Below are 27,613 nucleotides of genomic sequence, written 5' to 3'. Positions count from 1 at the left end.
TTTCATGACTATGAAAATTGTAGATTCACACTGAAGGCATCAAAACTATGAATTAACACATGTGAAATTATATACATAACAAACAAGTGTCAAACAACTGAAAATATGTCATATTCTAGGTTCTTCAAAGTAACCACCTTTTGCTTTGATTACTGCTTTGCACACTCTTGGCATTCTCTTGATGAGCTTCAAGAGGTAGTCCCCTGAAATGGTTTTCACTTCACAGGTGTGCCCTGTCAGGTTTAATAAGTGGGATTTCTTGCCTTATAAATGGGGTTGGGACCATCAGTGGCATTGAGGAGAAGTCAGGTGGATACACAGCTGATAGTCCTACTGAATAGACTGTTAGAATTTGTATTATGGCAAGAAAAAAGCAGCTAAGTAAAGAAAAACGAGTGGCCATCATTACTTTAAGAAATGAAGGTCAGTCAGTCAGCCGAAAAATTGGGAAAACTTTGAAAGTAAGGGCTATTTGACCATGAAGGAGAGTGATGGGGTGCTGCGCCAGATGACCTGGCCTCCACAGTCACCGGACCTGAACCCAATCGAGATGGTTTGGGGTGAGCTGGACCGCAGAGTGAAGGCAAAAGGGCCAACAAGTGCTAAGCATCTCTGGGAACTCCTTCAAGACTGTTGGAAGACCATTTCAGGGGACTACCTCTTGAAGCTCATCAAGAGAATGCCAAGAGTGTGCAAAGCAGTAATCAAAGCAAAAGGTGGCTACTTTGAAGAACCTAGAATATGACATATTTTCAGTTGTTTCACACTTGTTTGTTATGTATATAATTCCACATGTGTTAATTCACAGTTTTGATGCCTTCATAGTCATGAAAATAAAGAAAACTCTTTGAATGACAAGGTGTGTCCAAACCTTTGGTCTGTACTGTATATATATATATATAACTCTCTAACTCAACTCAGTACAATTGATCATATTTACCAGTAAGCCTCTTGCTTTGAAGTCCCATTAACGGACATTTATTATTGAAAAGATATCACGTCTCAGTAATGAGATGAATCACGGGATAATATAGAGGCGCTAAAAACTACAACTGTATCCACTCAAAGGGAAGGGATATCACAATCCTTTAAAAGAACCCCTATCAAAGGCAGAATCGACAAAACCTGCGCTCAGAAGACATTAATAAATAGGTCTAGAGCGTCATGGGTGGACCATATATGATGAATATAGAACACTCTCACCTGTAACTGCCACAAGGGGGGGGGGGTTATGTCCAACTGGTTATCGATTTAATACACTGAGCCAAGGTTGTATTATACATGTGGAACACCCCACATAGGGTCCCAGTGATCAGAAGATTGACACCCAGGTCAGAGAGGGAAGTCACTTCAGCCAGGGCCAGCGCTACCATAAGGCAGACCAAGCGACTGTCTTAGGGCGCACCCTGGGGGAGGGTGGAAAATTAACCTTCTTTTCTTCTTTTTTATTTTTTACAATCCCTTACTTGTTAGTTGCGCCGCAGCACCGCCGGCCGCCCGCCCCAGCCCGCGTGCGCTGTGCGGCCCCGGCCCTCACCCACAGGGTGGCACGGGTCCGGCAGCACGGCAACACGGTCACGGGGTCAGGCCATGGGGGTGTGACTGGCGAGTGGTGAAGCGGGAGGGCGGGAGCAGGGACTGGAGCTGACTGTATCTGTGAGTCTGACTCTCACACAGCCAGATTGCTGTAGCAGCAGGACAGGTGAGTAGGTGATCACTGGTGAGCGCAGTAGCGCCAGAGTGCACAGTATAATTTTAAAAAAATTATTACACAAACAACAATCATAAATGGAGGGGGGTAAATGGTGACCGTGACATGATGGTAGGGGGGACAATGTCTGTAGTCTGTGACATGGGAATGGGGCCAGGGCCGGCCGGGGGGATGGTTGTGCCATGGGGCGGACTGAAATGTCACACAATAGGGGGTAATGATGAGATCATGATGTGACACAAAGGGGGTGATGTGACATGGTTTGGAGGGGGAGAAATGTGACATGGATGGAGGGGGAGAAATATGACATTGACGGGGTGAAATGTGACATGAAGGGGGAGAAATCTGACATGGGGGGAGACATGTGACATGGGGGTGATGTAACAGAGGGGATTATGTAAAAAGGATGGGGATAAATGTGACATGGAGGGCTGATGTGACATAGAGGGGTGATTTGACATGGAGGGGGAGAAATGTGACATGGGGGCTGATGGCTGACATGGGGGCATGATGGCTTACATGGGGGGCTGATGGCTGACATGGGGGCTAATGGTTGACATGGGGGGCTAATGTCTGACATGGGGGCATGATGGCTGACATGGGGGGCTGATGGATGGGGACTGATGTCTGACATGTGGTCTGATCTGAGGCATTGGGGGTCTGATCTGAGGTCGGATTAACATTGGGGGTCTGATTGCTGGTCTGACCTGAGGTGTAATGGAAAATATTTTTTTCTTATTATCCTCCTCTAAAACCTAGGTGCGCCTTAGAGGGCGAAAAATATGGTCCTCAAACCAGCGATTGTCTGAAGCAGAGAGAAAATACCAGGACCACGCCAGCTGCTGCAGACAGGACCAGGGCCAGGTGAGCTGGAAGGGGGGGGGGGGGAAGGGCACCAAAATGTAGTTTCGCTTGTGTTGGCAAAAATCCTTGCACTGGCCCTGACTGCAGCCAGGGCTAGAGGCTTAGATTGGCTCGGTGACCAAAAGAGCCAATAGTAGAGATCCACAAGGGTACCCCACATACACTAGGGGATTAGTAAAATGACCCTACACGTGGAGTAGAAGGAGGGAGTCCCAATACATCTGTAAAGTAATTGGTTTAAAACCACAGATGAGGGGATACCAGTCCTAGTTACTATTAGGGCTCAATGAGCTATAACAATAGCTCAGCTTCATCAACATAAAGCAGCACTTTTCAGCTCAACGCGGTTCTTCAGATTAGAATCATCAGGAGCAATCCTAACTGCCTGTCAGTATACTGAATTACTGAGCATCAGCTGTCCCACCGGCATGGTGACAGCCTCTGGTGCTAGTTCGGCCGTGAAGGGGTGGCCGAACGCGCTTGATTTTAAAGAGGAAGACGTGGGGATTCAGATGCAGACGAATCACGAGCCAGGGGGCGGGACGCGCCGCCTGTCGGTGCCTGGCAAAGCGATCGTCCGCATTAGATAAGGAATGCCCACATCAGGTGATAGATAATGGTTATGGGGACGAAATAAGGGCAGGGAATAAAACCACTAACCGGGGGAAACAGTCACACAGGTAATGGCTATAATGATCATAGTGATTAATGACAACATGGGAGTGATATGATAGGGGGATATAGTGCAGGACTTAGTGGCCTTATTAAGCCAAAAAGAACATGGAGCAAGGAATGATAAATAAATAAACATGTGTCAGCGAAGACACAGTGCCACAGAGAGTATTCATGCATTACATAAGGCAGTTGTTATCAGCATGTATAGATTGAATACAGGGGGATAATAGCCCGCTCAAACAATGACAGGCCACACTGTGCTCAATCAATCAATAAAACTGACGTACGTGATGTGGTCATTGAGTCCACGAGGCAGCAACGTCCCCAGTTTGAAGGTCCATTGGGCTTTCTTCTGGAGGACTCGATCCAAATGACCCCCTCGGCGAGAAAGTCGTACCACCTCAATACCCTGAAAGCGTATTGCCCATATGTCGCCTGAATGATGAATATTGACATGACGGGCGACGGGGGTGTCAGTATTTATGTGGATGTCATTGAGATGCTCTCCTATGCGAAGTCGGAACCGTAGTAACCGTACTGCAGAATGTGGACCCGGGCTTAATGGAGTCGCACGCAATGCAACTGCCACAGCGAAATGTCCCTTTTACGGGATTCACCAACCAGGTCAACAGTGGCGTCGCTACAGGGGGGCAAGGGGGGGCAATTGCCCCCCCCAGGTGATTCCTTGCCCCCCCGGGTGCCCACCCCGCTGATTCGCTGCTGCGCCCGCACTACTGAGTGATTCACAGCACAGACAACATACACATGACAGATGGGGGTGGGGGCTTCGTTCGGACCCAGCGGAGGCAGAGCGTGCAGGGCGGGCGCAGGCTGGGAGTGCGGCAGCCGCAGAGTGGACGTCACCACGTAAAGTTGCGTGCGTGCCTGCCCGCCCGCGCGAACGCTTCCTTCTGCAGCTCTGCTACTGCTAGTGAGCCTGTCTGTGCCCAGGTCCCAGCTTCGGACAGGAGAGGAGCACTGGCACTGCTGCGCCTGCACCAGAGGGCGAGGCACTCTCCCAAGAACTCTGCCTGGCCCTGCCCTGGCCAGCCCCTAGGCAAGCTAAGAAAAGTAAGAATAAAAAGTTAAAAAAGTATGTACCCCCACTACCTCGCCTCATGGCCTGCCTGCTTGTGCCCAGCCCCTCCTCAACCCTGATACCCCTATATCTTAGGGGTATCAGGGTACATTATACAGGGGTAATATAACTGAGGACCCCTGTATAATGTCCCCTGATAGCACTGAGTCCTCCTCAGTTATATTACCCTTGTATAATGTACCCTGATACCCCTTAGTTATTATATTACCCATAATGTCCCCTGATACCCCTCAGTTATATCACTGAGGGTAATCAGGGTACATTATACAGGGGGTAATATAACCAAGGGGTATCAGGGTACATTATACAGGGGGTAATATAAGTTATATTACCACCGTATAATGCCTGATAGGCCTCCTGAGTTATATTACCCTTGTATAATTATGTACCCGGATACCCCTTAGTTATATGATCCCGGCGGGGTCATATAACTAAGGGGTATCAGGGTACATTATTATACAGGGGTAATATAACTCAGGAGGCCTATCAGGCATTGTACGGTGGTAATATAGCTTACATTAACCCTGTATAATGTCCCATGATAGCCCTTGGTTATATTACCCAATGTATAATGTACCCTGATATCCCTTAGTTATATAATATAACTAAGGGGTATCAGAGTGCATTATACAGGGGTAACATAACTGAGGAGTGCTATCCTATCAGGGACGTAATACAGTGGTAATGTAAGCTATATTACCCCTTTATAATGTCTGATAGGTATATACACCCAATGTCTGACAGTTATATTACACCCAATGTACCCTGATACCCCTTAATAATATTACCCCAGCGCCAGGGGCGTAGCTGCAGGGGAAGCAGCTGCTTTGGGGCCCTGAGACCTAGAAGGGGCCCATCCAGGAGGAGGAGGACTAAACGATTTTGTCAGGGCCTCCTCAACAGTATTACACTATGAAAAAATATACAGATATTACAGACAGAGTAGGAAAAGGATTGAACAGCTGCCAGGCCTGGTCTGAGAGAGAGATCTTTACTAGCCACAGGAATGGGGGCGGCATGAAAGGAAGGGGTTGCGAAAAAGTTAGTGGGGGAGGGGGGCCCCATTCAAAATCAAAAAATTGCTTTGGGGCCCAGTCATTTCTAGCTACGCCACTGCCCGGCGGGGTCATATAACTAAGGGATATCAGGGTACATTATTATACAGGAGTAATATAACTCAGGAGGCCTATCAGACACTGAAGAAGAAGTAATGAAGTATTTCGAAACACGTCTGGTGCTTTATTGATCCACTCGCTATGAGCCGCAATATTGTATAAGCATGGCCATGCATGAAGACGAATAGCGAAATTGCAATTAAGCTAACCTAAAGTCAATTTTCCCAGGCATACAGCGAGCAAGAGAGCAAACAGCGCGAGACGCCCAAACGTCCTCTCATCTCGTGGGAATTCAACACGAGAGCGTGAGAACGGCAACTGCGAGACACTGAGGACTGTAACCGACTGTCTCCGTACTTAATCTCTCTGTCCTTGTCACGCAAATTGAGGTAAGCTCCCACACATGTGACATAAGTAAGTGTGCAGTGTGTGCGATAGTAACAGGCGAAAGCACTGCAAATAGGGAGCAGCAGAGGACTAGGGGTAGGCTGTCTCCTGTTTCTCGCTGGGTATGGGTATCAGGAGTCCTGGTGGCACACTGCAGGATGGCATAGCCTGCTACAGATGCCAGTCAGCCACAGCACCAGTGTGTATAACAGATCTGAGGGCCCCAATGACAACAAATCATTTACTGCCCCGTGCGGTCAAACCTCAAAGACTATTACCAGGGACTCACAAGGGCGCAGAACCATCTTTAGAGAAGACCCTACCAGTACTTCAGACAGTCTACTAGATTATATGTAATGTGATTAACTAGCCATGGCGACTGGGACATTTCAGTCCGTCTCTCGGTTTGGCTGGACAGGCATCTGGTTGTTATGCGGTAATTTCTCACATTCTGCTCACTTAACCAATTGTACATATTGATCTAGATTTTTAAATTCTCCTGCTATTCACCTTTTAGTGTGGGTTCACACTAGCGTTAGGGCTTCCGTAATGCCTTTCCGTTATAACATGGTTATAACGGAACATAACGGAATCCATAAAATGGAGGACGGATCCGTTCTTCTGCCCATAGACTTGTATTATGACAGAATGCAAAACGGAAGCCTTTAAAAGGCATTCAGTTTGGTTTCCGTCAGAATAGAATTCTGTGGGGATCAAAACAGATCCATCTGGTTCCTGTTATGCAAGACGGAAAACAAAGTTCTGTCGACAGGACTTTGTTTTCCGTCTTGCATAACGGCACCCAGACGGATCCGTTAGGCTTTCTCATAGACTTCTATTAGGACAGAGCAAAAAGAAATGCCTCTTAAAGGCTTCGGTTTTGCATTCCATCTGGCCATTCCGTTATATTCTGTTTGAAACAAAATGGCATAACGTAAATGTGAATCCACTCTTAGGAATAGACTGTTTCTGAATACTCAAGCGTTCTGAGGAAGAAAGGAAACTCTTGAAAGCTTGTCTTTTAAGTATTTGGTTGAATACAATATAAAGCTATCCCTGCATACCGCAATACTCTTGTATATTGTTATCTTATTTATATATACTTATTTAGTATTTTTCAGTAGTATGATTAGTTGGTGAAAATTATTAGTGCCCCCCCCATTTTTGACTGTGTATCTTCTGTGCCCCCCCTATATATTGATCCTAGAGTCGGCACTGCAGGTCGATGGAGTAGATGTCTGATTTAAATGGGAGCGTTTCCTCATAGAGTTAAATGGGCCTTCCCCGGGGATCCTTTCTCCCTCAGTGAGGAGATCCGCAAGATTGCGCCTACAGGTCAGTCAAATCAACTCCCAATGCCTCACATTGACGTTTATCATGGTGAGCAGTATCCCCGGAAGGTACATTTTCTGCTTAACAGCATTCGTTATCCTGTGCCCGTGAATCACTCCTTAACCCTCGTGAGAGGAAGAGTACTCAGGGACTGGTTCGGCTAATTGCCACCTTTGATGGGGCAAATGGTCTGATACAGAAAATCCTTCGCAAGAATTGGGGGATTCTTCAGATGGATCCCGACGTTGGTAATCTTCTCAGTCCGGCTCCTGCGATCACGTACCGGAGGGGTCTCAACCTGAAGGATCGCCTCTGCCACAGCTTTTTTCAGACATCTACAGGCCTCTTGCAGATTTGGCACATCCTCCCGCTGGCCGTGTGACAGTCTAGGAGGCTGCCATAGATTTATGTCTTTATTCATGCCAGAAAACTGACATGAATAAAGATAAATTTGCCAGGCCTGCTGAGCCGCCTCCTCCCCACTCACTTTTCTTGTCATTTTTGAAAAGTGGCGTGAAGTGGAAAAAGTTGCAGATTTTTACCTATTATTTATGCCACTATTGGCATAAATCACATAGTAAATGTCCTCCATAGTGTCGCATCCTAAGCCATTCTCCTTTCCTGCAAAACCATTGCAATTTTCCGCTCCACTGTGCTCCCTTGTCAGTTAAGGCTGTCTAACACAAAAACTGTCTAACACATTTAGGAAATGCTGTTCACATATGTCAATATGAGACAGAATTTGGGTTTATTTAGGTTTGTATCCCGGTTTAGTCATCTATATTCCTACAAAACAATGTACTTGACAGCGTTTTCTTATAAGCACATGCTGTAATGATGAGTATCCTTCCTGTTGTTGGTTAGTTGATGTAATAGTTACAAACTGACTAAAGTCCAACCAATCTGAGGCTGGTTGTATAAATTGCTTCTCACATCTTCCTCATCAAGTAAAAACAGTAATATAATATATAATGCAGGCCACTGTTGCGCTCACGTAGGTATGTCACACAAGATAACACAAAGACGTTACACTGTTAATACTGTAAACATAGTTACCGTTTATTATAAATTCATTATAACTATATAATTTTTGGACATTCGGAAGTTCTAAACTTAAGCCCCGATTACACAGCGATTATTGGGAGGGAAGCATTCCTTCTCGGCAATCGCCTGCTCGCTAGCAGAGGAGACCAATGCTATTACATGCAGTGATCTCTTTCACAGCATGGGGAGCAGCAATCGCTATTCCAGAAGATCGGGATTAGACAGCACGCATGCTGAAAGATCACACTTGCCCGATGAACAAGTGTTTGCTCGTTCATCGGGTAATCAGAGGTAGTATTACACTGCCAGATGATCGCTAACAAGTGTTACTATGAATGCTTGTTAGCGATCATCTGGCAGAAAATCTGCCAGTGTAATGCGAGCTTAAAACTCGCCATACACAAGAGATTTTAAATAAGCAGTCGGGTCAATTAAGCCATTTTCTGCCAACAGTTGACACTTTTCCGTGATGCAAGGCGTGAAACGCAAATACCTGTGGAAGAGTTAACCTGCGGTATGGCTATTTTGGACCTTTTCAGGTGCAATTAGTAGAAAGTTGTTCATACTACAACAGATCTACATCTCATCAGTAGAAGCCCAGAGAAGGTCACAAATTAAGGTAGCTATCAATTGGTGATTTGTCATTTTAACTTATGTAGGGACATTTATCAAACTGTTTTACGCTGCTACAGAAGCATCAAAAAGTAGAAAATTATGGAAGAGGGCACATTTGCAATATGATTTGCGACTCTTCAGTAGTCTGGGCTCAGTGGGATAGTACAAATGTATGCCAGCTCATAGCTAGTGTCGATTTTGTTTCATGCCTGGACTGCCCGGAAATGCAACAAATATATTAAGGGACTTGTGCTTCTTAGTAAATTTGGTGCATTCTGTGGCAGCAGACATTTTAATGAGACTGGCATATGTACTGCACCCCACTGTGTTGTTTTCCACAGCAATAATATTAACAGACCAGTCTAGTCTCCTTCGAAAGTGTTTAACTAAATTAATTACTTAATAAATTAATTAATTACTCCATATCTTGTCTAACCCGGTAAATACATTTTGGAATGTGACCTTCTAGATGGTGAGAATTGTGTCCTCGGTGACAATAACACATGTAAGATCATCTCCTGTATCATGCTAACACTTGTGAATTAATTTCCCTGACCTTCATCTGGGATTTTCATTCTGCATCCTCGTGTATTTCAACACAGAATCCCATTCACTATAAATTTCATCTGATGCCTCAATCTCCAGTTGCTCCTGTGGTCTCCTGAACGCTACTATGATGTGGTCATAATTAAGCTTAGATCAGTGTCCTGGAGGTCACAAGAGCCACTGAAGATGTAGGCATCTGACTCACTTCACAGAGAACGAAGTTCTGCAACCTATGTATTAAAACAGTGTGCATGAAGGCTACAGAATAAAAACTGTTCAGAATTCTTATTAAAGGGGTCATCTCATGATTAATGTAAAACATGAGAATTAGATATTACATGGCAGTATCTTTCTAACAAAGCTAGAACCAGCCCTGTACCTCACATGAATCCAGCTATTTTCTTCTGTAGCTAAGGAGGCGTGTATATCTCCCTATCACAGCACAGGAGGTAGTTGAAGGATGAAACTGAGCATGTGTGGCCTTCTCAGTGAGCAGGTCAAAGAAATAAGAAAAAGTACAAACAGCTGGTGGCACTATACAGATATATTGTATTGAATAGATCAGTGGCTATACAAAATTTTCAATTACATACAATTACAAAAGTATTTAGATCCAGGTGCTGGTTTGAAAGCTGTAGAATAATTTTCATGGGACAACTCCTTTAAACAATCGGAAAAAAAAATTATCTTAAATTATATATGCAATAAAATAAAAAATTCAGCAAAGGGATCCATAGTTCCTAGATCTTACCTAACCCCACTGAAACTATAAACAGAATTTATAGGAAATTGAAGAAAACTATGTTAATATCAACCTTATCCAAGCAAATGCATACAAATAACAGTTTTCTGCTACTTTGTTGAAGAACAGATACATTTGGCTGAGTAAAGCACATCAGACTGTATGTGGTAAGAGTAAATGGTTTATGACGCAAATCAAGAATGTTTGTTGTAATTTGCAATGATAAATTTTCATAACATTCACTTTTATGTGTCCGCTTGTCAAGTTTCACATAACCATATCACTAGAGAAGCTGCAATAAAAGTGCTGTGTGTGCATTACATAAGGTTTACAGATAAGTCGTTCACTTTTAATAAGTGAATGAATTAGCTGCTCCAACAAATCTGGAAGCTGCTGCAGATTCGAATGATATCCGATTATTTTTTTTTAAGACAAATGACCATGCAACTGTAATGCTCTAGAGGAGAATATGATTAGCTCCCAGCCCCATCTTTTCATTTAGCTGTTAATTATGCAAAATTAAATAATTAGCTGCTTCACTGTCTCATGATCCATCAATTCCAGCCTTGCTTACTTCTCATTATAATAAAATAGTGCTCACAAATGAGACGTATGTTTTTATTCTACAACTGTGTCAACAAAATGGGATTCATCTGAGATGTAATGGTAAAAACAGCCATTAGCCTATGGTATCAAAGATTCTGATGCTCCTTACAGCTACTGGGAATAATGCAAATAGTGGCAAAGTTTCTAAAACCTTGTATCTGGTGCATATGTCCTGTATACTCCATACTACAACCTATGGCTCTCCTGCAGCTGTGAAACTGCATCCATGGCTGAAGGGATCAGGTAGGGGAGTAGGCATCTGCTTATGGCACAATTTATGGTTAAAGAAATATATGTTTTTTAACAGCCATTTGGACTTTGTGTCTAAGGCTACGTGCACACGAACGTTGCTTGTTTCCGTGTCTGTTCCATTTTTTTTGCGGATAGGATACGGACTTCAACAACTGATCAGCGCGGTCTCTGTTGTCAAACCCCTACCAATCAGTTACTGATGACCATCCAGAGGATAGGTCCATCCAGAAAACCCATTTCAAGTCAGGATAGGTCATCAATATCTGATCGGCGTGGGGTTCGACACCCGGCACACCCGTCAATCAGCTGTTTGAAGAGGCGGTGGCGCTCCATGTGAGCACAGTTTTCTGTTCATTACACTGCCTATTGTATCCTGTGGAGCGGTTGGGTAGTGTAATTACAAGTACTGGCTCCATTCAGGTGAAAGTAGAGAGTACCTGTCATTACATTGCACTGCTGAAACTTCCGAGACAACGGGCAGTGTAATGAACAGGAAACTGCGCTCGCTTGGAGCGCCACCTCCTCATCAAACAACTGATCGTTGGGGTTGCTGGGTATTAGACCCCGCCAATTAGATATTGATGACCTTTTATCAATATAAAGCCAGGACAGCTCCTTTAAGTGTCATTTTTTAAAGGAAAAAAATATATCACAAGATGCTTCTCCAGTTGTGTTCTGTTACCATAAACTTTTATTGCAAATTAAAAAATCCAGTGTTATGAAGGCTATGTTTTTCTGTTTTATTTTAAAGACAGGACAATTTGGGACCATTCAACAGGGAATGCAAAAAGGGATGAAAACTGGGCCTTAGATACAAAGTCCACAAAATCTACAGTGTGTCTTGAACTTCTTTGTGAGCTTCATGCTCAAAGCCAGTTATGGACCCAAACTGCATGCTGTATTCTACCATTGGGGTATTGCTTTTGGCGGAGAGTATAGTGCCTCCTGAACTCAGAGACTCTTTGTGTAACTGTACGTGGTTTGGGTATGAGATCTAAGTGTCAATATAATGGAAAAGGCATTTTGATAATCTTCCCATAGTGCACCACTACTGACCTGATAAAGAAACTAGTAAAAGAAAAATTAGTTGTTGGGATCCGACATAAAAAAGCAAATGGATTTTCAAAGTGAGAACAGAGATTGTGTATCAACATGTAGCATTATAGGAGTCGGAATATATGTTTAAAGGATGGCATGCCTGAGACAAAAGAGCTGCATGCACTGTTTGGGGCCAGTGATTGCCTGCAGCGGTCATGTGTTTTCAGTGTTTTATTCACACGTTAGGCAAGTGAAAAAACAAACACTCATATTCAAACAAATAGTCACCTTGCGGCGTTAGTGGTAATTCACACCATGCGGCAATTCTGCCTCAAAGAGTCCTTGCTGATAGCAGCACCAAACAGGTAGCAAGCCTTCATCCAGACACAAGACTCCCAGATCCCAACACAGAGACTTAGCTGCTGAGTCCAGCTGCCTATTTAAGGACAGCCAGGTTCTGCCAAAATCCGGACCTGCACTTAAACTCCAGTCCGGTATTTAAACTTACCTGGCTGGAAACCAGCCCAGCCGCACATGTAGGGAGGAAAATACCTTTCCCAGACAAAACCCCTTGCTGTGTCACAACATGAATATATAAACAAGCTGGGTGTGAAACATATGCATTGGAAACAGCTTGTTAAAAAAGTAAGCAGTATAACACTGCAGTGTTTTAACAGAGTTATCCCACAACTTAAAACTGTTCTTTTTTTGGGGGTAAATAATAAAAAGACGGGAGGCACTCTAAATCTGGTAATACAAGGACTGCCGCAATTGCTTACTTTGCATCAAATATTTATTGATTACACTAATAATATCACCCTATAAAAAAAACTTATAAAAAACAGATAAAAACATATGTGCATACAAATGTAAAAATATATAAAGAATATATATATATATACACTGTCTGTCCAAAAAAAAAAGTTGCCACCTGGATTTAACTAAGTAAATAGTTATGAGCCTCCTATTGGATAATTACTGCATGGGCGATTATCTTTCAGCTGGCAACAAGTTATTTAACCCCAACTGGTGCAATGAGTTGCTCCTCATTTCTTAAACAACCATGTCGAAAGACACATCTCGTGGTCGTGGAAAAGATGTTAGTCTGTTTGAGAAGGGTCAAATCATTGGCATGCATCAAGCAGAGAAAACATCTAAGGAGATTGCAGAAACTACTAACATTAGGTTAAGAACTGTCCATCGCATTATTAAAAACTGGAAGGATAGTGGGGATCCATTGTATTAAAGGAAGAAATGTGGTGGGGAAAAAATCCTGAATGATCGTGATCGGCGATCACTTAAACGTTTGGTGAAATCAAATCGAAGAAAAACAACAATAGAACTCAGGGCTATGTTTAATAGTGAAAGTAAGAGCATTTCCACACGAACAATGCGAAGGGAACTCAAGGGATTGGGACTGAACAGCTGTGTAGCCGTAAGAAAACCACTAATCAGTGAGGCAAACCAGAAAAAAGGCTTCAATTTGCTAGGGAGCATAAAGATTGGACTCTGGAGCAATGGAAGAAGGTCATGTGGTCTGATGAGTCCAGATTTACCCTGTTCCAGAGTGATGGGCGCATCAGGGTAAGAAGAGAGGCAGATGAAGTGATGCACCCATCATGCCTAGTGCCTACTGTACAAGCCTGTGGGGGCAGTGCTATGATCTGGGGTTGCTGCAATCGGTCAGGTCTGGGTTCAGCAACAGTATGTGCTCCAAGAATAAGGTCAGCTGACTACCTGAACATACTGAATGACCAGGTTATTCCATCAATGGATTTTTTTCTTCCCTGATGGCACGGGCATTTTCCAAGATGACAATGCCAGGATTCATCGAGCTCAAATTGTGAAAGAGTGGTTCAGGAGCATGAGACATCATTTTCACACATGGATTGGCCACCACAGAGTCCAGACCTTAACCCCATTGAGAATCTTTGGGATGTGGTGGAGAAGGCTTTGCGTAGCAGTCAGACTCTACCATCATCAATGCAAGATCTTGGTGAAAAATTAATGCAACACTAACACTAGATGGAAATGAATCTTGTGACATTGCAGAAGCTTATCTAAACAATGCCACAGCGAATGCGTGCTGTAATCAAAGCTAAAGGCTTGTTTTGGTGGCAACTTTTTTTTTGGACAGGCAGTGTATATATAGACACAATCTTAACCAAAGTATCTCTTGTTATGGTTATATATATTGATGGTGGTATATCCTCCTCTAATTGCACCATATATTTTGCTATCTAGATAGTCCCCTATTTTTAGATATAGTCCTCCAGTGTGTCAGTATATATGTTGAAACCACTGGCCATACCAATTGTGTATGGTGTAAGAAATCACTATTTGGCACACTTCTCCGGTATAAGGATGCCCAACAAATAGGGCCCGTACCCGTGTTCTTTTTTTTTTTGCCTTTCCGTGGGCAGTCGGCAACTCATTAAGCACCTGAATTTCCAAGGATGCACTGCAATCAGCTCTTGTTAACCCCTTCCTCCTCTGCTTAGAAACTAGATCCTAACATATAGTTTTCTCCATTAGTCCCATAGACTTTGAACGGTGCAGCAGTATGCTTGATTGCATCAAGTAAAATTGGGGGGCTTCGGAGCCCTGTTCTAGTGATCATGGGCATTCCCAGAGGTGGAGCTAGCACGGATAAGACATTTATCACTTATCCTGCGAAGCATGGTGGCTTAGTGGTTAGCACTGGTGCCTTGCAGCGCTGGCGTCCTAGGTTTGAATTCAACCAAGGACAAAATCTGCATGGAGTTTGTATTTTCTCCCCGTGTTTGTGTGGGTTTTCTCCGGGTACTCTTGTTTCCTCCCACACTCCAAAAACATACTGATAGGGAACTTAGATTGTTAGCCCCATTGGGGACTGCGTGGTGCTAATATCTGTAAACCACTTTGGGATATAGCAGAAGTGAGTAAAATAAAATAATAAAATGAAATCCCACAAGTTTAAAGGGTCACTGAGTCTTGAGAAAACTTTTGAGATGTCGTAGAGACATACTGTATCAGTGCAGAGATCCCTATCGATTGCTAGAACGAGGACAGAGAAGTGCTCTCATAGTGCTCTCTCTAATCATTTGAGGAGACGGAAGCGAGATGGGTCCGTAGACTTTCTAATTGAGTCCTTCTCACTTCGTCACCTGCTGCGAGGAGAGAGAGAGTAATATGTGAGCGTCTTTCTTTCCTCGTTCTGGTGATCAATGGGAGTCTCAGGACTCAGACTCCAACAAATCAAAACTCTTGATATAGCTCTATGACATATTTAAAGTTTTATGAAAAACTCAGTAACCCTAAAAAAAAAATCCTTAGCTAACAAAAGATAAAAAATTGAGATTTTTTTGCAACTGTCTCAACTTGTCATTTTTTTCTTTTTTATATATTCTTTATTACCAAATCATTATTATTTTATGTGCACACGGCCTGATATAATTTATTTATATAATTAAGGTGTGAAAAAATGCAAATTGTATTATCTTATAATTGTTATCATAAAAGCAGAGCTTTTTGTGCCTGTGATTCCCACCTACCAGACTTTTTAAATGCCCTAGAGATAATAGTATGCAAAAAACAGCTTTTCTTCTGCTGACATTGAAGAATTTACACTTCCTGATTAAACATAAGATCTAAACAGAGGGATTCTAAGGTTAAATCAGACAGGGGGTTCTGACAACAGTTGTGGTCTTGTGGCAGCAGTGGCTTTCTGCATTATTTTCTGCTGGAACACTAGCATTTGAGCTGTTTGTATATCTAAGTGTTTATATATACACATCAATGGACAGGATCTGACATTTGATTTGTCACAGGCTTTATGGTCTCCAACTGGGAAACTCCAGGCAAATGTCAAGATATGGGAATGTAATGTATTGGTGTTTATTATTTTGAAGCTTTTAGGTCTTTTACAAATTGAAAAAACAGGAAACTGACACACAACATTGTATGAATGTAGGAGGATTGAAGTGCCATTACAAGAAGTCTTATTTTCCACCCACAATAATATTACCAGCTGTAGAGTCATACTAAAATACGTGCAACAAATGAAGAAACATATATATTATTATGTAAAGTTACATATACTATTGATTATTTACTACTGGCAAGTCACTGGACTATATCAGCGAGGTAATACGAGGAAATGTACACCAACAGTTACGGTAATAACATTAGTTTAAAATTAACAGAAAAGTAAATTATAATAAACCAAATTTACTCTCTCTGAGTTACCATTTTTACCATTTTCCATGCCAAGCACATGCAACTCCCCCTCCCCCCCCAGAAATTATGATTTTTCCTAGTTATTAACTTTTATCATAATTTTATGTCTACTCTTGTTTACTATATAATTACATATATAGGAGGATGAAAATAGGCACATGTCCCTCTAGTTCATCCAGGAGAGAGGAAAGAAGGTGGATGAAAGTAAGGATGGGTGTATTGGGTAATCCTCGATCGAGGAGAGGGGTGGGGGTTGACTGGATCAACATCTATGCAATAGTTTTATATAGTATTATTATGTTAAGACCTTTTCGTTTCTACCTGCTCCTAGTTTCTAAGGTAGACTATTCAACATCTTCACCAGTGTTAAGGCACATGATCGGAAAGGAACCATTGCTTCCTGATAACTGCCTGCTCATCAGTGGAGGTAAGAGCTGCATTTACATACTGCAATCACCTCCACTGTATGGAGATGAGCAATCTCTTCTGCTCTTGCTTGTCCTCATACCGATTCATTGTTTCTTGGTAGCAGGTCCCTGACCACACAGCATAATCTGCTGCCCAAAATGGATGATTTAGACATCTGTGTAAACTATGTCTGCATCAGGTGTTTGCATAAACGAGGCAGACACCTGATGAACGAGCATTTTACTCATTCATCAGGTGATCTGCAGCACCTTTACATGGGACGATTATTGGAAACGAGCATTTGTACTACTAACGTCTGTTCCCGATAATCGGCCCAACAATTGCCCCGTGTAAACTTGTCCTTACACTGAAAAAGGCTTGCCTCCTCTGAAGACTGGACCTTGGTTTCTCCAGCTTGAGTACTTGATCCCTTGTCTTATAAGGTAACTTCACATTGAACAGATTTGTTCTCATTTCTCTCTCAATCCAGGGCATGTTTATTTTGCTGCCCAAAACTGAACTACATATTTCAGATGAAGCTGCACTAACTTGTAAAGTGGCAAATTATTTTCTTGTGCTTGTAGCAGAGTTCCTAGTTTTTACACGTTTTTCTTACTGTGAGTAGTTCTGATTGTTCTTAGGATTACACTGCTGCTATAATTTCACAACGATCTACCTTGATTTCTCAGGTATTCCATATCAGCATAGTTCATCACTCCTCCTCCTTTCATGTTGCTGTATTTTTGATCTTCTAAGGAGATAAACCACTTTTATACATTAAAAATCCTTTCGCTCTCAAACTGAAATAAAACAATAGATAGATTGATAGATAGATAGATAGATAATAGATAGATAGATAAATAGATAGTTTTTAACAGCATTCATTATGTACTAAAATGACATGACAGCATTATTCTGCAGGACAGTACAATTACGGTAATACCATATTTATGTAGTTTTTATTATGTTTAACTACTTGTAAAATTCTGACACCCATATCTTTTTTTTATATATTGCCATCTACACAGCTGTGTGAGGGCTTATTTTAGCACAGCTAGCTATAGTTTTTATTCTTATTATTTTGGGGTACATGCTGGATGACTTTTCATCACTTTTATTCAATTTTTTGCAGGTGGGAGATTACCAAAAATCAGCCATCTGTATTTGCAACAAGGCACATAGGGGCACATACCTACCAGTCAGAAAGGAGGAAGGGACACTTCAAAGAGAAAACTAATGATTCATATTGATTCTTTCACCTTAGTGTTGCTTCTCAAGGGTCCTTATCACTAACTTTTGTTTATTGTAGCTACAAGGAGAGTTAACCCTCACCTTGCTTACCTACCGTTGCAATAAAAAGTATGTGAACCCTTTGAAATGATATGGATTTATACACAAATTGGTCATAAAATGTGATCTGATCTTCATCTAAGTCACAACAATAGACAATCACAGTCTGCTTAAACTAATAACACACAAATAATTAAATGTTACCATGTTTTTATTGAACACACCATGTAAACATTCACAGTGCAGGTGGAAAAAGTATGTGAACCCCTAAACTAATGACATCTCCAAGAGCTAATTGGAGCAAGGTGTCAGCCAACTGGAGTCCAGTCAATGATATGAGATTGGAGGTGTTGGTTACAGCTGCCCTGCCCTTTAAAAAACACACACCAGTTCTGGGTTTGCTTTTCACAAGAAGCATTGCCTGATGTGAATGATGCCTCGCACAAAAGAGCTCTCAGAAGACCTACGATTAAGAATTGTTGAGTTGCATAAAGCTGGAAAGGGTTATAAAAGTATCTCCAAAAGCCTTGCTGTTCATCAGTCCACGGTAAGACAAATTGTCTATAAATGGAGAAAGTTCAGGACTGCTGCTACTCTCCCTAGGAGTGGCCGTCCCGTAAAGATGACTGCAAGATCACAGCGCAGACTGCTCAATGAGGTGAAGAAGAATCCTAGAGTGTTAGCTAAAGACTTACAAAAGTCTCTGGCATATGCTAACATCCCTGTTAGCGAATCTACGATACATAAAACACTAAACAAGAATGGATTTCATGGGAGGATATCACAGAGGAAGCCACTGCTGTCCAAAAAAACATTTCTGCACGTTTGCAGTTTGCACAAGAGCACCTGGATGTTCCACAGCAGTACTGGCAAAATATTCTGTGGACAGATGAAACCAAAGTTGAGTTGTTTGGAAGAAACACACAACACTATGTGTGGAGAAAAAGAGGCACATCACACCAACATCAAAACCTCATCCCAACTGTGAAGTATGGTGGTGGGGGCATCATGGTTTGGGTCTGCTTTGCTGTGTCAGGGCCTGGACGGATTGCTATCATCGAAGGAAAAATGAATTCCCAAGTTTATCAAGACAATTTGCAGGAGAATTTAAGGCCATCTGTCCACCAGCTAAAGCTCAACAGAAGATTGGTGTTGCAACAGGACAATGGCCCAAAGCATAGAAGTAAATCAACAATAGAATGGCTGAAACAGAAGAAAATATGCCTTCTGGAGTGGCCCAGTGAGAGTTCTGACCTCAACCCGATTAAGATGCTGTGGCATGACCTCAAGAAAGCGCAATTCACATCAGACATCCCAAGAATATTGCTGAACTGAAACAGTTCTGTAAAGAGGAATGATCAAGAATTACTCCTGACCGTTGTGCACATCTGATCTGCAACTACAGGAAACGTTTGGTTGAAGTTATTGCTGCCAAAGGAGGTTTAACCAGTTATTAAATCCAAGGGTTCACATACTTTTTCCACCTGAACTGTGAATGTTTAAATGGTGTGTTCAATAAAAACATGGTAACATTTAATTATTTGTGTGTTATTAGTTTAAGCAGACATTGATAGTCTATTGTTGTGAGTAAGATGAAGATCAGATCACATTTTATGACCAATTTGTGCAGAAATCCATATCATTCCAAAGGGTTCACATACTTTTTATTGCAACTGTATATATAATGTAACTGTAATCTCTTCAGGAAGGCAGTATAAGGGTTAAGTCCCCTGACTTGTAGTTACCATTTGCAAAAGTGATAAGGAGCCATCAGAGCAATCTGATGAGCAAAAAGATGAAGCTAGTATATGACTTATATGTACATTGTGAACTAGCAGAGAGGATTTATCTGCCAGTCACACAGCAGACCATTCTATAATCCGCACACTAACACCAAAGCAGTAAAGCATCTCAGTGTAACTAAAAATGAAAATGTAGCAGCTCCAGAGTAAAGGTGGATATACACTACTCACAAATAGTTAGGGATATTTGACTAGTGGGTGAAATATCAGGATGAACCTAAAATGTACTCTAACCTTTACAGTTGAATTTAATGTGACATTTTCTAAACTTTTGAATGCACATGTCGAACTGTTCAATGTTTCAGTACTTTTTCCTGTTTTCTAAATTCAGACAGGTGTTTGATCCACGAATCGCCCAATAAATGTCCTGGTTCAATTAGAATTGGTATTTAAATAGTCCTACTCATAATGCTGTTCACATTTTGACATCATGAGATCAAGATGACACCTAAAAATTGATCCACAGTACCTCACCATTGAGAGGCTTCAAGCAGGATGTTCCCAGACAGAAAAGGCCACTGGGCGGATGATGAATGCCACACAACTCCAAGCACATTTAAGGGAGGTGAGCACTTAAATGTTATATCAGGACATTCAAAAGCGTTTGCATCAGCATGATCTGCATGCTAGACAACCTGAAAGGGTACCTGATCACAGGTGTCATCGTCTTGCATGGGCGAGGGAGCATCTATGCTGGACGAGGGACCAGTGGGTTTCACGCTGAGAAGAAGTGATGGCCACCAACGATGTTGGAGACGTCAAGGAGAGTGCTATGCATCAGCCACTGTCACCAGATGAGCCTTTGGTGATGGTGGTGTTACGGTATGGGCAGATGTGTGTAGTCAATACAGAACCTCCCTACACTTTGTGAATGGTACAGTGACAAGCCCATACTACTTGAATAACATTAATAATTCAGTCATTGTGCCTCTGCATGAACGATACAGGCCTTATTTCATCTTCATGGATGACAGCTGAGTCGTCGTGTAGAGGCTTGTAACTCTGTACCCCAGAACCTAAATGACATAAGATAAGGGCCTCCCTTCAAGAAGAGTGGGATGCCATGCCTCAGCAGACAATAAGTCGACTTGTGACCAGCATGAGACATCGTTGTCAAGCTGTAATTGATGCTCGAGGCCACATGACAAGATATTGAGACATTGACATTTTTTGTGAGGGTACATCCACCACTGTTGTTGGATTTTGTTTCAATAAATTGTTTGAGATGAGAAAATCACCATTGCATGCTTCTACATAAATGCCCTACTTTCATTTTATAATATCACTGTAGCGTGAACGTTTTACGTTTTTCAATGTGGCTGCTATTGGAACCGATATCTCCCGCCATCAATCTACACATTGGGACAAACCTATCTCTGTGCTGGTCCAGGGTGGTAAGATCACACCACTATATGTAACAACTGTGTTCATTTATCTCCTAATGTTGAAGCATTGTATTGCAGAGCAAGTTATACATAGAGACTTATCAACATCACGATCTATGAGCTGAAACATTTCTAATAGGAGTGTCTTCACTTTGCAAGGAGGACATTTGAAACCTTGATGCCCAGAGGTTTTTTTTTTTATATATTTTTTATTTATATATACTTTTATGTATTATTGTTCATTTGTATTTTATTATTTAACATACAGCAAGGGCCCTACTGTTGTATATTGTATTGTACGTTATTGATTTTATTAAATATTTAGTATTAATTACACATCGGAACCAAGTAATTTCAGGTGGGGGTGTGCCCACCATTGTTTTTGCATTCTTTCAGTGACAATGGGTCAGTTAGAGGATAGAGCACCCTCTTATCCATACTCTAGAAAGGGGGAGCCACTGAATAGACAATTTTATTCCAAAGGTGGATAGCTAGCAAGACTTAAGGGCTCATTCACATAAGTGTGCTTCAGCCTATCAACATGGACACATTTTCATATGAATCTCACACAGATGCTGTCCACGTCCTATCCGTAGATGGAGATGGCTTTGGATTTGTGCATTAGGTACTGGCAGCCGTGTAAGGGTGTACAGTCGTGGCCAAAAGTTTTGAGAATGACACAAATATTAGTTTTCACAAAGTTTGCTGCTAAACTGCTTTTAGATCTTTGTTTCAGTTGTTTCTGTGATGTAGTGAAATATAATTACACGCACTTCATACGTTTCAAAGGTTTTTATCGACAATTACATGACATTTATGCAAAGAGTAAGTATTTGCAGTGTTGGCCCTTCTTTTTCAGGACCTCTGCAATTCGACTGGGCATGCTCTCAATCAACTTCTGGGCCAATTCCTGACTGATAGCAACCCATTCTTTCATAATCACTTCTTGGAGTTTGTCAGAATTAGTGGGTTTTTGTTTGTCCACCCGCCTCTTGAGGATTGACCACAAGTTCTCAATGGGATTAAGATCTGGGGAGTTTCCAGGCCATGGACCCAAAATCTCATCGTTTTGGTCCCCGAGCCACTTAGTTATCACTTTTGCCTTATGGCACGGTGCTCCATCGTGCTGGAAAATGCATTGTTCTTCACCAAACTGTTGTTGGATTGTTGGAAGAAGTTGCTGTTGGAGGGTGTTTTGGTACCATTCTTTATTCATGGCTGTGTTTTTGGGCAAAATTGTGAGTGAGCCCACTCCCTTGGATGAGAAGCAACCCCACACATGAATGGTATCAGGATGCTTTTCTGTTGGCATGACACAGGACTGATGGTAGCGCTCACCTTTTCTTCTCCGGACAAGCCTTTTTCCAGATGCCCCAAACAATCGGAAAGAGGCTTCATCGGAGAATATGACTTTGCCCCAGTCCTCAGCAGTCCATTCACCATACTTTCTGCAGAAGATCAATCTGTCCCTGATGTTTTTTTGGAGAGAAGTGGCTTCTTTGCTGCCCTTCTTGACACCAGGCCATCTTCCAAAAGACTTCGCCTCACTGTGCGTGCAGATGCGCTCACACCTGCCTGCTGCAATTCCTGAGCAAGCTCTGCACTGGTGGCACTCCGATCCCGCAGCTGAATCCTCTTTAGGAGACGATCCTGGCGCTTGCTGGACTTTCTTGGACGCCCTGAAGCCTTCTTAACAAGAATTGAACCTCTTTTCTTGAAGTTCTTGATGATCCTATAAATTGTTGATTGAGGTGCAATCTTAGTAGCCACAATATCCTTGCCTGTGAAGCCATTTTTATGCAACGCAATGATGGCTGCACGCGTTTCTTTGCAGGTCACCCTGGTTAACAATGGAAGAACAATGATTTCAAGCATCACCCTCCTTTTAACATGTCAAGTCTGCCATTTTAACCCAATCAGCCTGACATAATGATCTCTAGCCTTGTGCTCGTCAACATTCTCACCTGAGTTAACAAGACTATTACTGAAAGGATCTCAGCAGGTCCTTTAATGACAGCAATGAAATGCAGTGGAAAGGCTTTTTTGGGATTAAGTTAATTTTCATGGCAAAGAAGGACCATGCAATTCATCTGATCACTCTTCATAACATTCTGGAGTATATGCAAATTGCTATTATTAAAACTTAAGCAGCAACTTTTCCAATTTCCAATATTTATGTAATTCTCAAAACTTTTGGCCACGACTGTATATAAATTAGATGTTTTTAACCACACAGTTAAAATTGCATAAAAAAAAAGGCATTTAAGGCACTCAGTTTTATGGGTTTGCTACCATTTTGTTATGTGGTTATTTGCAATGCATTTTTTCCTGGTTCAAAATGTATTTCACTTGTATAATCTGCATAGCCATTGACCACATCACAAAATCACAGCAATCACAATAAAACCAAGTGAGTTTTCAAGTGTTTTTTTTTTTTTTTTTGCCACATGGTAAATACCCTAAAGTCAAAAGGGATCTATAGCCAAACTAATAAGTGATATGGGCATTAACCATTCCTAGGGCAGCATAAACTCTAAATACAGCCTTGGATGATGTACAGGTAAACATTATCATAATTTACACCATTTAATTTCTGATGAGGACTGCACCTCGTCATAAATGAAATGCTTTTGTTTGGCAGAACGGGGCCCATCAAGACCAACGTAGCACACGCCACTCTTCGCAAATCAGGGCCAAAGTCTCTCATTTAAACATGTCCTCTGCTTATGAAGCATTCCTATCTTTGGCTTCAAAAACTACATAAAAAACCTGAATGTGGAAACCCAGTCTTAGTCCAGATGTAAATAAACTGTTCTGGCTCATGATTAGAAACTGTCATTTAGTATACACATCTGGCTCTAGTAAGTAGATCTCTGGCTGTGGGCAGATGCAGATTGTATAGTGCACTAGAGGCACCACTGATGTCCTATTACTAGAGATTGCTACTAAAATGAAAACCATATCACTGACAGCTAGCTAACGCTACTTCTCCACCTTCACTGTTCAGTGTGACTCAGTTTGTCACATTTAAAAGTGGTTCACAACATACTAAAGATTACAGAGCACTAATATACACCATACAATATGTCAGGGATGTACTGTATTTTGTACATTTTGCTTTTAATGCATTCTAGTTTTTTTTTTTTTTTTTGGTTATTTTTTGGTTTCACAAGATATAGCATCAGAAAAGATGACAAGAATTCATAAACAAAATAATTTATACACTCATACTGTTCATTTGAAATAATCACATTTAAAAAAAATATTGGCACCAGGGGCATACGTAAAAATTGGGACCCATAGCAAGAATCTGAATTAAGACCCCTGGCCCCTACCACTACCCACCCCTAGCCCCTCTCACTATCTGTCTAGCTCTTCCCTGCCCACCCCTTTCACCAACAAAGAAAGAAAATGTACCATTCAAACGTCATGGGCTGCTACAAACTTACCCCAGCCCCACCCCCCACCCTTCCCCTAACCAACTATCAGCCCGCTTGCTGCGGCTGCAGTCTTATGAACCACACATAGTAACCCCTATGGTACATGCACTTCCGTTGCAGAGGTTACAGCAGAAATAGAGGGCAAAACAATGCTACATGCAACAGTACGTTATCCTACAAACTACCTGTACTCATTATTGTATATGGGATCAAGTGGGCGTTCAGCATATGCGGGATACATCAATTCTGGTATTCTGCTCCTATGCTGGAACACAATATTGAAAGCTGATCACAAGTGTGCACTTATATAATGTGCCATCCTTCCCCCCTAGACTGTGTCTGTTATGTATTATATAGTGTGCCACCTCCCATGAACTGTGCCTTCTGCTGTTCACCCCCCCCCCCCCCCTCCTCACAATGCTGACTTACTAATTGTGCCTCTTCTATAGCAGGCTGTGACTGTGGCAGAGCGCAGTCGGGGATTGGGACAGATCTTCCCAGCACTGAACTGGAGTCTGGACTGGAGATGTTACTGGATCAGGTCATGTCCAGACCAGTCAGTCAGGTCATTTTGCGATGCTTGCTGGCAAATGAATAGGGCTGGCTGCTGCAGAACCTCACTGCTACTGCAGATCATCATAATACACACCTCAGCTGCTGCAGTACATCATAATACACATATCAGCATTATTTATTAATTTTATGCACTTATATAGCGTTTCTATATTCTGCAGCACTTTACAGACATTAGCATCCAACTGTCCCTAATGGGGCTCACAATCTAAGGTCCCTATCAGTATGTCTTTGGAGTGTGGGAGGAATCCAGAGTACCCGGAGGAAACCCACGCAAACACGGGGAGAACATACAAACTCCATGCAGATGTTGTCCTTGGTCAGATTCAAACCTAGGACCCCAGCGCTGCAAGGCACCAGTGCTAACCACTGAGCCACCGTGCTGCCCGAATTCTGCAGAACCTCATAATACACAGTTATCCTGCTGCAGAACCTCATATTACACACCTCAGCTGTTGTAAAACCTCATAATACAGACCTCAACTGCGACAGAACTTCATAATAGACACCTCAGCTGCAGTAGAACCTCATAATACACACCTCTGCCTCTGCAGAATGCCCCTGCAGTACATCATAATACACATTTCAGCATCTGCAGAACCTCATAATATACAGTTATCCTGCTGCAGAACCTCATATTACACACCTCAGCTGTTATAGAACCACATAATACAGACCTCAACTGCGACAGAACTGCAATATGTCAAGGAGTAAAAGAGGAGAGAACTAAAACTCCCAGCATGTTCAGCTTCTTAATATGGGACACAAGTTGACATTACTGGGAGAGGGTATAAGAGGAGAGAAATACAGCCCCCAACATTACTAGACTGTATGGCATCAGTGGACATTATAAGAGGAGATAACTATAAATCCCTGCAGGGTAAGACTGTTATTGTAGGGCATCACTAAACATTACATGGTGAGGGATACAGAAGGACAGAACTACAACTCCTAGTATTTCTAACCTCTTTAAGGCCTCTTTCACACTTGCGTTGTCCGGATCCGGCATGTACTCCACTTGCCGGAATTACACTCCGGATCCGGAAAAACGCAAGTGTACTGAAAGCATTTGAAGACGGAACCGTCTTCAAAATGCTTTCAGTGTTACTATGGCAGCCAGGACGCTATTAAAGTCCTGGTTGCCATAGTAGTAGTGGGGAGCGGGGGAGCGGTATACTTACAGTCCGTGCGGCTCCCCGGGGCGCTCCAGAATGACGTCAGGGCGCCCCATGCGCATGGATGACGTGTCCAATGCGATCACATGATCCATGCGCTTGGGGCGCCCTGACGTCACTCTGAAGCGCCCCGGGAGCCGCACGGATGGTAAGTATACTGCTCCCCCGCTCCCCACTACACTTTACCATGGCTGCCAGGACTTTAGCGTCCTGGCAGCCATGGTAACCATTCAGAAAAAGCTAAATGTCGGCTCCGGCAATGCGCCGAAACGACGTTTAGCTTAAGGACGGATCCGGATCAATGCCTTTCAATGGGCATTAATTCCGGATCCGGCATTGCGGCAAGTGTTCCGGATTTTTGGCCGGAGCAAAAAGCGCAGCATGCTGCGGTTTTTTCTCCGGCCAAAAAACGTTCCGTTCCGGAACTGAAGACATCCTGATGCATCCTGAACGGATTTCTCTCCATTCAGAATGCATTGGGATAATCCTGATCAGGATTCTTCCGGCATAGAGCCCCGACGACGGAACTCTATGCCGGAAGAAAAGAACGCAGGTGTGAAAGAGCCATTATTATATCTTTCTATTCATCGGATAGCTAGAGTACGTAATAGAGATGAACAAATCGATTCTAAACTAATCAGATTCATCATGACTTTCGCAAAAATTCTTCCAAATTAATCCAAAGTTTTGGTGATTCACTTTGGATGAATTGTGAAAGATGATGCTTGCCATTTTTCATTTAAAATTGACTAGTCTAGTGAGGAGAACAGATCAGCGATGATGAATATGGAGGATCACATGACCCCAGGCAGGGCCCCAGCCGATGGGCTTGCCTACAGTGTTTTGCAGTCGGCCTAATCAACTAGGAGGGAGGATATTGGCTGGTCTATCAGATTGTATCTTAGCTCTGAAACACAAGCATCATTGTAAACTCAACTACTGATGTGACAGACATGTCTGCGATGTCTCTGACGCACACTAATTGGACACACAAGCAAGCCATTTTAGGATTTTGTAGGGACAGTGTAAGGAATGTCAAGGAGCTATGTTTAGTCAGGTAGATTGAATTACTAGGTAGAAAGTCAGGTTTTATGATTAGGGACAGGATAGGGTGAGTTAGTGATGTCTATCTTACAGACGGGGCTGCTGTAGCATGTATACAAGCTGCTACACTATCACTAGTGTTGAGCAAATTGAAGTGAAATTAATTGACTTCAATTTCAAGTTCAGGAAAAATGTGATTCGCCACAAAGCCACATTTTTCACCACGCCCAGCCAGCATGATTACATGGTAAT

The sequence above is a fragment of the Bufo bufo genome, chromosome 2 (assembly GCF_905171765.1).
Source record: "Bufo bufo chromosome 2, aBufBuf1.1, whole genome shotgun sequence".
In the NCBI taxonomy this organism is placed as follows: domain Eukaryota; kingdom Metazoa; phylum Chordata; class Amphibia; order Anura; family Bufonidae; genus Bufo; species Bufo bufo.
The sequence above is the reverse complement of the archived record's forward strand: the minus strand, read 5'-3'. Positions refer to the sequence as shown.